This window comes from Dioscorea cayenensis, unplaced genomic scaffold, assembly GCF_009730915.1.
Source record: "Dioscorea cayenensis subsp. rotundata cultivar TDr96_F1 unplaced genomic scaffold, TDr96_F1_v2_PseudoChromosome.rev07_lg8_w22 25.fasta BLBR01001957.1, whole genome shotgun sequence".
Lineage (NCBI taxonomy): Eukaryota > Viridiplantae > Streptophyta > Magnoliopsida > Dioscoreales > Dioscoreaceae > Dioscorea > Dioscorea cayenensis.
In genome coordinates, this window is record NW_024088348.1 from 94,362 (window position 1) to 107,620 (window position 13,259).

The 13,259-nt window shown below is 42.7% G+C and overlaps 3 non-coding genes across 3 annotated transcripts; 2 read left to right on the top strand and 1 right to left on the bottom strand.

The window, feature by feature from the left end:
• The first annotated feature begins 4,645 nt into the window (after positions 1 to 4,645).
• LOC120257229 lies at positions 4,646 to 4,752 on the top strand. The gene has a single exon (XR_005535584.1). It is a non-coding gene; the product is annotated as a small nucleolar RNA R71 (small nucleolar RNA).
• Positions 4,753 to 8,603: 3,851 nt separating this feature from the next.
• Positions 8,604 to 8,710, top strand: LOC120257227. The gene has a single exon (XR_005535582.1). It is a non-coding gene; the product is annotated as a small nucleolar RNA R71 (small nucleolar RNA).
• Positions 8,711 to 11,572: 2,862 nt separating this feature from the next.
• On the bottom strand, positions 11,573 to 11,679 carry LOC120257230. The gene has a single exon (XR_005535585.1). It is a non-coding gene; the product is annotated as a small nucleolar RNA R71 (small nucleolar RNA).
• Positions 11,680 to 13,259: the final 1,580 nt, after the last annotated feature.

Genomic DNA, 13,259 nt, shown 5'->3' on the forward strand with positions numbered 1-13,259 from the left:
AACCTCTCAACCTCGCACTCGCATAGAGTTGCAATGAGCTCTAGGGATTCCAAGTCAAAAATCTCTTCCTAATTATAGACCTAACCCTTTGGTCCAGGTGGAAGGTCACTAACCATGATTAAGCCCTAGATACTAAGATCACCTCAACGCTTCACTCCGTTGCACACGCAACTAAGCCCCCGCGGAAGTTCATCCCTTAGACCATTCACTCTATTGTGGCCGCAAAGAACTCGAGGAACGGAGGTAGAATCTATCACGTCGGAGGGGAAAAGGGACGCTCCTGTACCTCTCTACTCACCCTCTCAACCCTCTCCAACCTAGCTTTGTCTAACGCTCGTGGTGTGTCACTCACTCACAAGGTTACGAATGAGAACTCTCAACCCTAGTGTCACTCTAGGGGAAATGTTCAAACAATCAAACAATCAAGGTTGGAACTCACAATAAACATCAATTAATTGAAAGCATAATAAAGAGATTCAATAAAACAAATACATCCTAGTGTTCACAAATACCCAAGTACCCACTAGGGGTTTAGCTCTCCATGGAGCTAAGTACAATCAAAGAAATAGAATGTAAAAGCAATGAATCCATAGAAAACCCCCTCGATGGTCGTGTCAATGGTTTTGTGGAGAGTCTTCTACTCGTCATCCAAGGATTCCCTCGTTCGGTATAGGATACGCCTCGACGGAAGCTCCCTTACCAACCTTCTCCCTAAGGAATGACGATGTCGGAGCCGTAGAACGTCCCCAAAACCCTAGCCAATACCCCTCAAAACCCTAGCGGAAGCCCTCTCTTAAGTTGGGGAAAAGATGGAGAAAAGAATACAAAAATCGGGGCTGATTCGGTTTTAAATAGGGCTGGAATCAGGCGACTACACGGGCGTGGGTCCTTCACGTGCCCGTGCGGAATTTCCACACGGGCGTGGGTAATTTCCACACGCCCGTGTGGATTCTCTAAAACTGTCAATTTCGGCCGGCTGTGAACATTAACTGCTACAGTGATTTGCTATAATACCTACTACAGTACTATGCCAAAAAATACTCCCAGATCCACTTTTCATCGAGGTAACATAAACGGGCACACGTTTATGCCGTGGATCGCTTTGCTTCTTCAATGACGGATAAGTTGATGGAGATCTTATTCTATGTGCATAAGTCGGAATGATTGAGTGTGACTGCCCTTGTGCCCCTCCAAATGGTTGTGCAAACTCAAATACGGGGAGGTTGGCACACACTTTAGCATCTCGCACCCGACTTATATCTTCACGTTTGAACCTTAGAAAGATTTCCTCCAAAATCGGTGCATTGTTATCCACATTGGCTTCTTTCCTTAATAATTGGTTTCTCAACCCCACCTGCATAAAAGTAATATAAAAACACACATATTAATGTAAAAACCCGAGAAAAGTAATGCTCAACATAAGGAAAGAATGCTTCGCATTCATATCACACAAGCACTTATCAGTCACCGAATCTCGCATAGGATCTGTAGAACATAAATGACAAACGCACGGCCATGCACCAAACTCGACAAATGCACCATTATAACGCTTCTACTTCGTTCTAAATATAGATAAACATTCTAACTGAAGAAATGAAGCATTATTGACTAGTTTCATCGATGAAAATCATAAATTTCCGAAGGAAATGAAAGATAGGGCTTACCGTTGATTTGAGATGGGAAAGCTTTGAAAACGGCCGGAAAACCAAGCAAAATCCTTCCAAGTTGGAGATACAAGGTTGGGAAACAATATATGAGTGCTCTCAGACAAATGGAGGATATGAGAGTGAAGAGGAACGATAATCCTTTTAAAAGGACTCGTGCCTCTTGGCATTCTGTACATCTGCACTGGCGTGCTGAAATTACCCACACACGTGCATCTCCACAGGAAAGCCTCACAGGGGCAGATGTGCTGTCTCGGGAAAACACTCATTACCTTTGAATGCTCTCACACGGGCGTGCGGAAAATACCCACACTCGTGCGCCCGTTCCACAGGGGCAGCCGCATGCCCTTATGGTTGCTCTGGACATCCGAGAAAAATTTGGTAAGTGTTCCTCATGCCCGTGCGGAAATTCTGCACGGGCGTGGACATTCACATGGCCAACTCATAGGGGCAAGCGCACGCCCCTATGTCTTCTCGGGATGGAGAGAGATCCTCTATAGAGATTCGCACAGGCATGCGGAAATTACCCACAGCCGTGCGATTTTCATAAGTTCACCCACAGGGGCGAGTCCACGCCCCTGTGTGCTTTTGGGATAATCTGCCAATCTCTGCAGTAATTCACACGCCCGTGCGGAAATTACCCACGGGCGTGCGAGAATCGCATGGTCATTCACAAGGGCGAGTCCACGCCCCTATGACTTCTCCCAATGAGCTCGTACTATAAATTCACAGGCGTGCGGAAATTCCACACGCCCATGTGTTTTCTCTGGATGACTTAGAAAATTCTACAGGCTTTTCAAAAAATTCTTGAACATGTTTACACACTCAAAGCCTGCCCTAATATGCAAATTTTACCAGTGAAAAACATGAGAAATAGCTCAAATGATCCAACTTCTCTAAATCCACATGAAAACACATTATGGAAATTCAAAACCCATATTAAAATCGCAGCACAAGTATATAAAAATCAAGACAACAACACTCAACACTTTATTCATGCACACACTAAACTACTAAACTACAAAAACAGTAAATACTTGGGTTGTCTCTCAAGAAGCACTTGTTTAACATCACTTAGCTTGACGTACCTTGTCTTACCTCACGGGGGCTCATAGATGAAAGTTGCCCTCTTACCCATGGCTTGGAAGCATGATGAGCAAAATCTCTTGACGGTAGAGGGTAAATTATCGGGCTTGGGACCGCCTAACAATGGTTCATCCAACTTCTTCGGTTCACGCATGTCTCCAATAGCGTTGGAGCGTTTCCGGTGGTGTCTCCTAGCCCTCTTCAATTTCCGGAGCGCCTTAGTCAAGATCCCTGGGGTAAATGGTAGTTCTTCCGTTGAACTAAGCATCATTACTTCTTCATTATCCTCCTCTTAGTTGAACAAGCCTTCGTATGGATCTGGATTGAACATTTCCTGCATGTATTCAACAATAATCTCATCAGTAACATCTAGAAAATACAAAGTATCATCAAAATCAAGAGAATGCCGCATGGCTTCAGCAAGGCGATATGTGAGCTTGTCATGTCCGAATCTCAATGTTAGCTCTCCGCCATCCATTTCAATCAAGACTTTGGAAGTCTGGAAGAACGGTATCCCAAGTATCAAGGGTACATCTGCATCCTCATCGACGTCTAGCACTACAAAGTTAACCAGAAAAATGTACTTGTCCACCTTGACAAGCACATCTTCGATGATGCCCCTTGGATGTTTCACCGTTCGATCCGCCAATTGCAATGTCATCCAAGTAGGCCTAGGCTCGCCCAAGCCTAGCTTTTGAAAGAAGGTGTATGGCATGACGTTGATACTGGCCCCTAAGTCCGCCAATGCCATTTCTTCACCTAGATTGCCAATATTACATAGAATGATGAAGCTTCCCGCATCTTTCTTCTTGTTCGGCATGTTCTTTTGCAAAACCGCCGAGCAAGATGCATCTAAAATCACTGAAGCACTCTCCTCTAACTTCCTCTTATTTGTCAACAAGTCTTTCAAGAATTTTGCATACTTAGGCATTTGAGCCAATGCCCCAACAAAAGAAATATTGATGTGGAGTTGTTTGAACAAACTCAGGAACTTCGTGTATTGTTCATCCCCTTGGTTATTCTTTAGTCTAGAGGGATAAGGGATTCTTGGCTTGAATGGTGTGGGTGCCACCTCTTTCTCTTTACTTGCTCCCTTCTCAACCTCTATAACCTCGGGTGCATGCTCATTTGGCTTCTAACTCGGAAGCTTACCCTCAACCTCGTGACCACTTCTCAAAGTGATTGCTTCCACATGCTCTATAGGATTGGTCTCGATGTTACTCTGCCCTACTTGATTTTCAAGATTATGCAAAGAGGCGGTGTGATTGCGAAGTGTAGCCTCAACTGATTGGAACCTTGTATCAGATGATTGCACAAACCTAGTTAAGGCCTTCTCCAAATCGTTCATTTGGGTCTCCAAATCTGAAACTCCGTTCTCCATCTTTGGGGCTTATTGTTGGAAACCCGATGGCCCTATGGCCTTTTGTGGACCTTGGTTGCTCCACGAGAAATTGGGATGACTCTTCCAACCCAGATTGTAGGTATTGCTATATGGGTTTCCTTGATTCCTCATGCCATTACCTACAAAATCGACATTCCCAACCGAAGATGCATCACCAATAGAGATCGGGCAATCGGTGGGAGCATGTCCTCCATCACATCCGGTACAAGTAGTCACGGCCGCCACTCTATTCGAAGTTAGGAGATCTAACTTCTTACTCAATGATTCTACTTGAGCCGCCAATGAGGTTACTGCATCTATCTCATGGAGGCCAGCCACCTTTTTCTTCTCCCTAGCATTCCAATGGTAGCTGTTTAACCCAATTTCTTCAATTAATTAACGAGCCTCATCGAGGGTCTTGCTACCTAAGGTATCTCCTGTTGTTGCATCCAAGAGTTGCCTTTTACTCGAATTCAGACCCTTTTTAAAGGTCTGAACAATCATCCACTCCGGGAATCTGTGTTGCGGGCACTTTCTCAGGAGCTCCTTGAACCTTTCCCACGTCTCAAATAGAGACTCCAATTCCAGCTGTACACAGGACGAGATCTCATTCCTATGCTTTGCGGATTTTTCGGGAAGGAAATAGCGGGCAAGAAAAGCTTCTACCATCTCCTCCCATGTGGTAATCGAGGCTCTAGGTAATGAGTGTAGCCACTACTTCGCTCTCCCCTTTATGGAAAATGGGAAGGCTATCAACTTGATGGCATCATCCGTTACCCCGTTTATCGTCAGCATATCACACATCTCGAGAAAGTTCTCTATATGAGTGTTCGGATCTTTATCGGCCAAATCATTAAACTGTGCGGATTGCTACAACATGTGGATGAATGTCAGCTTCAGCTCAAAGTTCATAGCTGTAATCGGGGGACGTACAATGCTCGATTGTGTGCCCAATACTAAAGGTTTAGCATAATCTGATGCTGCTCATTCTGTTCAGCCATGTTTTCAGATTCTTCTACTTCCTAATCAGCTAGATTAGACTGTTCTTGCGTAGGTTCTTTCCTTTTTCTTCTCAGTGTACGTTCAAGCTTGGGATCTCCTTTAATTAGTACGGAGGGGTTCCCTCAGGTCATAACCAGGAGCTCAACCCAAAAAGAAAAAAAAAGAAATCAGAACGATAATAGAATAAGAAAATATGAAATAGAATGAATAAATAAATAGCTAAGAAAACAAAGTGCAAAGTATCTCTAAACGCCTACTCCCTGGCAACGACGCCAAAAACTTTACACGTCTGTATATGTATGTAAACAGCAAGTGCAAGGGTATCGAAGTAATAATCCCAGATGAGTGGGTATTGTATCTACAGAGAGTAGGAAATAAAGACACTTGAGTTCTTTCTTAACTAATGAGGAAGATGAATATTGATAAGTGTGACAAAATATGAAATAACGGAAATATAAACAACAAGATAGAAGGCACAAGTAAAGGAGAAGTTAAGGCAATCGATAAAGATTGGATACTCAGATATTGATCGTCCTAGAACCATCATTTCAAGTGCAAGAACCCACTATTATACTTGCTAATTAATGCAACAATGAGTCGTGGAAATCCTTAATTACATGATCCCAAATCTAAGGTCAACCATGCCTAACTCTATACATGTCCCGGAGGAGAGATTGAATAACCTCTCAACCTCGCACTCGCATAGAATTGCAATGAGCTCTAGGGATTCCAAGTGATAAACCCTATTCCTATGTATAGACCTAGCCCTTTGGTCCAGGTGAAAGATCCCTAGCCACAATTAAGCCCTAGATACTAAAATCACTTTAACGCTTCACTATGTTGCACTCGTAACTAAGCCCCAGCGGAAGGTCATCCCTTAACCCATTCACTCTACTATGGCCGCAAAGAACTCTTGGAACATCAAGGTAGGATAGATCACAACGGAGGGGAAAGGGGACGCTCCGCTATCTCTCGACTCACAATGTCAACCCTCTCCAATCTAGCTTTGTCTAACTCTCATGGTGTGTCACTCACTCACAAGAGTTACCAAGAAGAACTCTCAACCCTAGTGTCACTCTAGGGGAGTATTCATGCAATCAAGTCTCTGAGATTGGAACTCACAATAAACATCAATTAATTGAGAGCATAATAAAAAGGTTCAATGAAACGAATACATCCTAGGGTTCACAAATACCCAAGTACCCACTAGGGGTTTAGCTCTCCATGGAGCTAGATACAATCAATGAAATCAAATGTAAAAACAAAGCATCCATAGAAAAAACCCCTTTATTAGTCTTGGCGATGGTCTTGTGGAGAGGCCTCTACTCGTCGCAATTGTCCCTTTATCCAGCCTAGGATACAGCTCGTCGGATCGGTGCTGACGAAAGCTCTCCCACTAACCTTCTTCCAAACGGCGCATGATGTCTGAGCCGTAGAACCTCTCCAAAGCCCTAGCCAATACCTCTCAAAACCCTAGCCGACACCTTCTCTCAAGTTGGGGAAAAAGATGAAGAAAAGAATGCTGAAATCGGAGCTGAAATCGGCTTTTAAAGGGCAGGAATCAGGAATCCACACGGTCGTGTAGGCGCCCCTGTGGATTTTTCACACGGGCGTATGGACTTTCCACATGCCTCTATGGATTCTCTGTTTTCCGGTTTTCTCGGCCGACTGTAAACAGTGCTGCTACAGTATCTTTGCTACAGTATTTTCTATAGTACCCTGCTACATTACCAGCCTGAAATACTTCCGAATCCATACTTTCATCGAGGTAACGCAAACGGGCACACGTTTACATCGTGGATCACCTTGCTTCTTCAATAAGGGACATGTTGGTAGAGATCTTGTTCTATATGCACAAGTCAGAATGCTTAAATGTGACTATCCTTGTGCCCCTCTGAATAGCTGTGCTAACTCAAGTACGAGGAGGTTGGCACACATTCCTGCATCTAGAACCCGACCTATGTCTTCGCGTTTGAACCTTTAGCAAGATTTCCTCCAAAATTAGTGCATTATGACCCACATTGGCTTTTTTCTCTCATAATCAGCCTCACAACCCTACCTGCGTAAAAGTAACATAAATACACCGATATTAGCGTTAAAACCAGAGAAAAGTAATGCTCAACACAAGGAATGAACACTTTGCATTCTTATCACACAAGCACTTATCAGTCTCACCATTTGGTCTACCAATTGCAATGTCATCCGAGTGGGCCTAGGCTCTCCCAAGATTATCTGAAAGAATATGGCATGACGTTGATATTGGACCCTGAATCCGCCAATGCCATTTATTCACTGAAATTGCCAATATTGCACAGAATGATGAAGCTTCCGGGGTCTTTCTTCTTGTTCGGCATATTCTTTTGCAACACCACCAAAAAAGAGGCATCTAGAATCACTGATGCACTCTCTTCCAACTTCCTATTTTTGGACAAAAGATCTTTCAACAACTTAGCATACTGAGGCATTTGAGAGAACAACTCCATAAATGGAATATTGATGTGGAATTGCTTCAATAGACCCAAGAACTTCTTGTATTGCTCATCATTTTGGTCATTCTTCAATCTTAAACGTTAAGAGATTCTTGCCTTGTAAGGTGGGGGTACCACCTCCTCATCTTTGTTTGCTCTTTCTTCAACCTCCACGATCTCGGGTGCTTCAACATTGGACTTCTCACTAGGAAGCCTACCCTCGACCTCATGACCACTTCTCAAAGTGATAACCTTCACATGCTCTCATGGATTGGTCTCGGTGTTACTCGGCAAGGTTCCTTGTGGTCTCTCTGATAAATACTTCATAATTTGCCCCATTTGATTTTCTAAATTGTGCAAGGAAGTGGTGTGGTTGCGAAGTGTAGCTTCGATCAACTAAAAACATACATCCGATAATTGAACAAACCAGGTGAAAACTTTATCTAGATCGGTCATTCGGGTCTCCAAGCCTGAAATTCTATTCTTCATGTTTGGGGCTTGTTGTTGTTGAAAACCCGATAGTGACATGGCCTTTTGCTGCCCTTGGTTACTCCATGAGAAATTGGGGTTGTTCCTCCACCCTTGGTTGTAGGTGTTGCTATAAAGATTACCTTGTACCCTTCCCGAGTTACCCACAAAATCTACTTGTTCAGCCGGGGCTGAAGTGGCAATCGAGATAGGACAATCAGACAGCATATGTGAACCACCACAACTATCAAAATTTGTGATAAAGGCTACCCTCGGTGAAGTTAATATGTCCAATTTCTTACTCAATGCCTCTACTAGGGCTGCCAGGGATGTAACTGCATCGATCTCATGGAGTTCGGCCACTTTCTTCCTTTTCCCCGCATTTCATTGGTATTCATGGTCATTTCTTCTATCAACTGTCAAACTTCATCAGGGGTCTTACTCCCTATTGTACCTCCTGCGGCGGTATCTAGAAGTTGTCTTATACTTCGATTTAACCCATTGTAAAAAGTTTGAATGATCATCCATTTGGGAAATCCGTGTTGTGGACACTTCCACAAGTGATCCTTGAATCACTCCAACATCTCAAACAAGGATTTAAGATCCATCTGAACAAACGACGATATCTCATTACGAAGCTTTTATGACTTTCTCTGAGGGAAGTATCTTGTAAGGAAAGTTTCGACCATCTCATTCCAAGTCGTGATGGATGCTTTTAACAAACAATGAAGCCATTGCTAAGGATGAGAGAGAATAGGAAAACCCTCAATCTGATAGCAACATCTGAAACTCTATTGATCTTCAGTATGTTAAAAACTTCCAAGAAGTTTTCGATGTGATTGCATGTATCCTCATTGGTCAAACCATTGAACTGAGCTGACTGCTGAATCATCTGGATGAACGCCGACTTTAGCTCAAAATTTGGAGCTGTAATCGGGGGTCGCACAATACTAGATTGTATGCCCAAAACTGAGGATCTAACACAGTTATAAAGTGTTCTCTATTTTTCATTATACTCTGCCATATTGTTTGACTCTTCAACTTCTATTTCAGCTTGATTGGACGGTTCTTGTACAGGTTTTTTACCCCTTCTTCTGAGTACGTGTTCAAGTTCAGGATCACGTTCAATGAATATCAAAGGATTCCCTCGGGTCATTACCTAGAGCTGCACCATAAGAAAGAAAACAAATCAGAATGATGATAGAGTAAGGAGATGTGAAATAAAATGAATGAATGAATAGCGAAGATAGCAAAGTGCAAAGTATCTCTAAACACCTATCCCCTAGCAACGGCGCCAAAAACTTGATACACCCCTTTGCGTGTGACCCGCAAGTGCACGGGTTTGTCGAAGTAATAAATCCCAGGTGAGTGGGGTATCATATCCACACGGAATAAGTAATAGAAACACCAAGATTGCTACTTAACCGAGTGAGGATGAAACAATAATTGTGTTGATAAGGTATAATATAGACAAAATAAAAGAAATAAGAAAGATAGGCATAAATAAGTGAGAGGAAAAAGCAATCGATAAGAAGTGGAGTACTCGGATATTGTTCCACCTTGGATTATCGCTTCATGTGCAAAACCAACTATTATGATTTCTAACTAATGCTCAATGAGTCGTAGACATCCTAAGATACATGGTCTCAAACCTAAGGTCAACTGTGACTAACTCTACACTATGCCCCAGTGGAGAAATCGATCAGTCTCAACACCTCAAACTATGCAAAGTCGCAAGAAGCTCTATGGATTCCAAGTGATAAACCTTATTCTTATATGTAGACCTAACCCTTTGGTCTAGGCGAAAGGCCCCTAGTCACAATTAAGCCCTATATACTAAAGTTCACTTCAACGCTTTACTTTGTCACTCACGCAACTAAGTCCCAACGGAGTTCATCCTTTAGCACTTCACTCTATTGTGACCACAAAGAACTCTAAGAAATGGAGGTAGGATAAATCATATCAGAAGGGAAAGGGGACGCTCCGCTACCTCTCGATTCACCCTCTAGACCCTCTCCAATCTAGCTTTTGTCTAGTCCTCATGGTATGTCACTCATCCATAAAGGCTACCAAGATGGACTCTCAATCCTAGTATCACTCTAAGGGAGAAATCATTCAACAAGCATTCAAGATTGGTACTTAATTAACAACATCAATTAAGGAAAGCATAATAAAAGGTCAATGAAACAAATACATCCCTGGGTTCACAAATCCAAGTACCCACTATGGGTTTAGCTCTACATGGAGCAAGATATAATCAATGATAGAATTGAAAGTAAAAACAAGCAATCCATAGTAAAACCCCGATGGTATTCTTGTCGATGGTCTTGTGAGTAGCCTCGTCTTCACTAAAGGTTCCCTTGTCAAGCTTAGGACACACCTCGGCGTATCAGTGCCGACAAAAACTCACCAAATAACTATCTTCCAAGAGAAACATGGTGTTGAAGCAGTAGAACCACTCCAAAAGCCTTGCCAATACCAATGTAAACCCTACTCGCAAGCCTCTCAAGAGTTGGAAAAAAGATGAGAAAAAGGCCTCCCAAATCAGGCTGAATCATAGCTTTAAATAGGTTGGAATCGGGCATCCACACGGCCCTGTGGATTTTCCATACACCCCTATGGAAATTCCACAAGGGCTTGTGGCTTCTCTGGAATCCCGATTTTTTGCGGGCTATAAACAGTAACTGCTATAGTGAATTGCTATAGTGATTTCGCGAGAACTTTGCTACAAGACTTCCCCCAGCGCCAAAACGCTCCTGATTCCACGTTTTTCATCTAGGTAACATAAACGGGCACACGTTTATACCGTAGATCGCGTTACTTTTTCAATAAACAGACTCATTGGTGAAGATCTTGCTATCATTACACGAGTTGGAATACGCAAATGTGACAGTCTTTGTGCCCCTCCAAACCATGTGACTGCTTGAATACACAGAGGTTAGCAGACATTCACGTATCTTTGAATCCAACTTGTGTCTTCGCGTTTGTTCCTTCTAAGATTTCATCAAATAGTGCATTAACAATCTACATTAGCTTCTTTCTTACATATTTGGCTACACAACCCTACATGCACAAAAGTAACACAAATACACATGTATTAGCACTAAAACCTAATAAAAGTAATGCTCAACGTAAGGAAAAATACTTCACATTCTTAAAGCACAAGCACTTATCAAACACACTCGAGTATTGTGAGGCCACTAGTAGTAGCCTAGAATTTTGAGTTGAAGCCGACCTTTATTCAGATGGTTCAACAGTCTGCACAATTTCATGGGTTAGCTAATGATGACCCGAACAATCATATTTAGAACTTCCTTGAAGTGTGTGACATGTTGAAGTTCAATGGGGTTTCTGATGATGGAATTCGACAGAGGGATTTCCTATTCTCTTTCAAAGGAAGGGCCAAACAGTGGCTCTATTCATTGCCAAGAGCTTCCATCGCAACATTGAACGAAATGGTCGAAGCTTTCCTTGCAAGGTACTTCCCTCCGGGAAAATTCGCAAAGCTTCGTAATGATATATCTTCATTTGTTCAGATAGAGCTTGAAACTTTGTTTGAGACTTGGGAATGGTTCAAGGACCTTTTGCGGAAGTGTCTACAACATGGGTTCCTCGAGTGGATGATCATTAATACATTATATAATAGGTTGAGCTCAAGCAACAAACAACTTCTAGAAGCCGTCGCAGGAGGTGCAATGGGGAACAAGACTCTCGAAGAAGCCTGGCAATTGATTGAAGAAATGGATTTGAATAGCTACCAATGGAATGCAAGAGAAAGGAAGAAAATGGCAGGACTCCATGAAATTGATGCGCTTACTGCTCTGGTAGCCCAAGTAGAGGCATTAAGCCAGAAATTAGATACATTGACTTCACCGTGGGTAGCCACAATCACAAGTTGTGCTGGTTATGGGGATTTGCATATGCCATCTGATTGTCTTATTTTGATCTCTACTTCAGCAACAATTGAACAGGTAGACTTTATGGACAATTCGGGAAGAGGACAAGGTAACCCTTATAGTAACACCTACAACCAATGATGGAGAAGTCATCCCAACTTTTCTTGGAATAATAAAGGGAAATAAAAGGCCACATCACCACTGGGTTTACAACAACAACAAAAAGCCCCGAACATGGAGAAAAAAGTTTTAGTCTTGGATACCCGGATGACCGATCTAGAGAAAGCTTTGACTAGATTTGTTCAATCATCGAATACAAGATTTCAGTCGGTCGATGCTACACTTCTCAACCACAAGACTTTATTACACATTCTAGAAAATCAAGTTGGGTGAATTGTGAAGTCCCTATCAGAGAGACCTCAAGGGAGTTTCCCCAGCAACACCGAAACCAATCCGGGAGAACATGTGAAGGTGATCACTTTGAGAAGTGGTCATGAGGTTGAGGGTAGGTTTCCAAGTGACAAGACCAATGTTGAAGCACAAGAGGTCATGGAGGTTGAGGAGAGAACTAATAAGGAGAAGGAGGTGGCACCCCCACCTTACAAGCCAAGAATCCCTTACTCTTCAAGATTGAAGAACGACCAAAATGATGAACAATACAAAAAGTTCTTGGGTCTATTTAAGCAATTGCACATCAACATTCCTTTTTGTGGAGGCATTATACCAAATGCCTCGGTATGTAAAGTTTTTGAAGGATCTTTTGACCAACAAGAGGAAGCTGGAGGAGAGTGCATTAGTGATCTTAGATGCCTCTTATTCAGCGGTTTTACAAAAGAATATACTGAACAAGAAGAAAGACCCCAGAAGCTTTGTTATTCCGTGCAACATTGGTAATATAGGCGAAGAGTCGGCATTGGCAGATTAAGGGGCTAGTATCAATGTCATGCCATACTCATTCTTTTAGAAGCTAGGCTTAGGAGAGCCTAGGCCAACTCAGATGACACTTCAATCGGTGGATTGAACGGTTAGACATCCTAGGGGCATTATCGAAGACATACTTGTGAAGGTTGACAAATACATATTTCTTGTGGACTTTGTAGTGTTGGACGTCGATGGGGATGTAGATGTTCCTTTGATACTTGGGAGGCCATTCTTGCACACTTCCAAGGCACTTATCGACAAGGAAGGTTGGGAGTTCACACTGAGGGTTGGCGATGACAAGTTGACATACCACCTCGCCGAAGCCATACGACATTCTGTTGACTTTGATGATACTCTTAGCAATACGTAACTG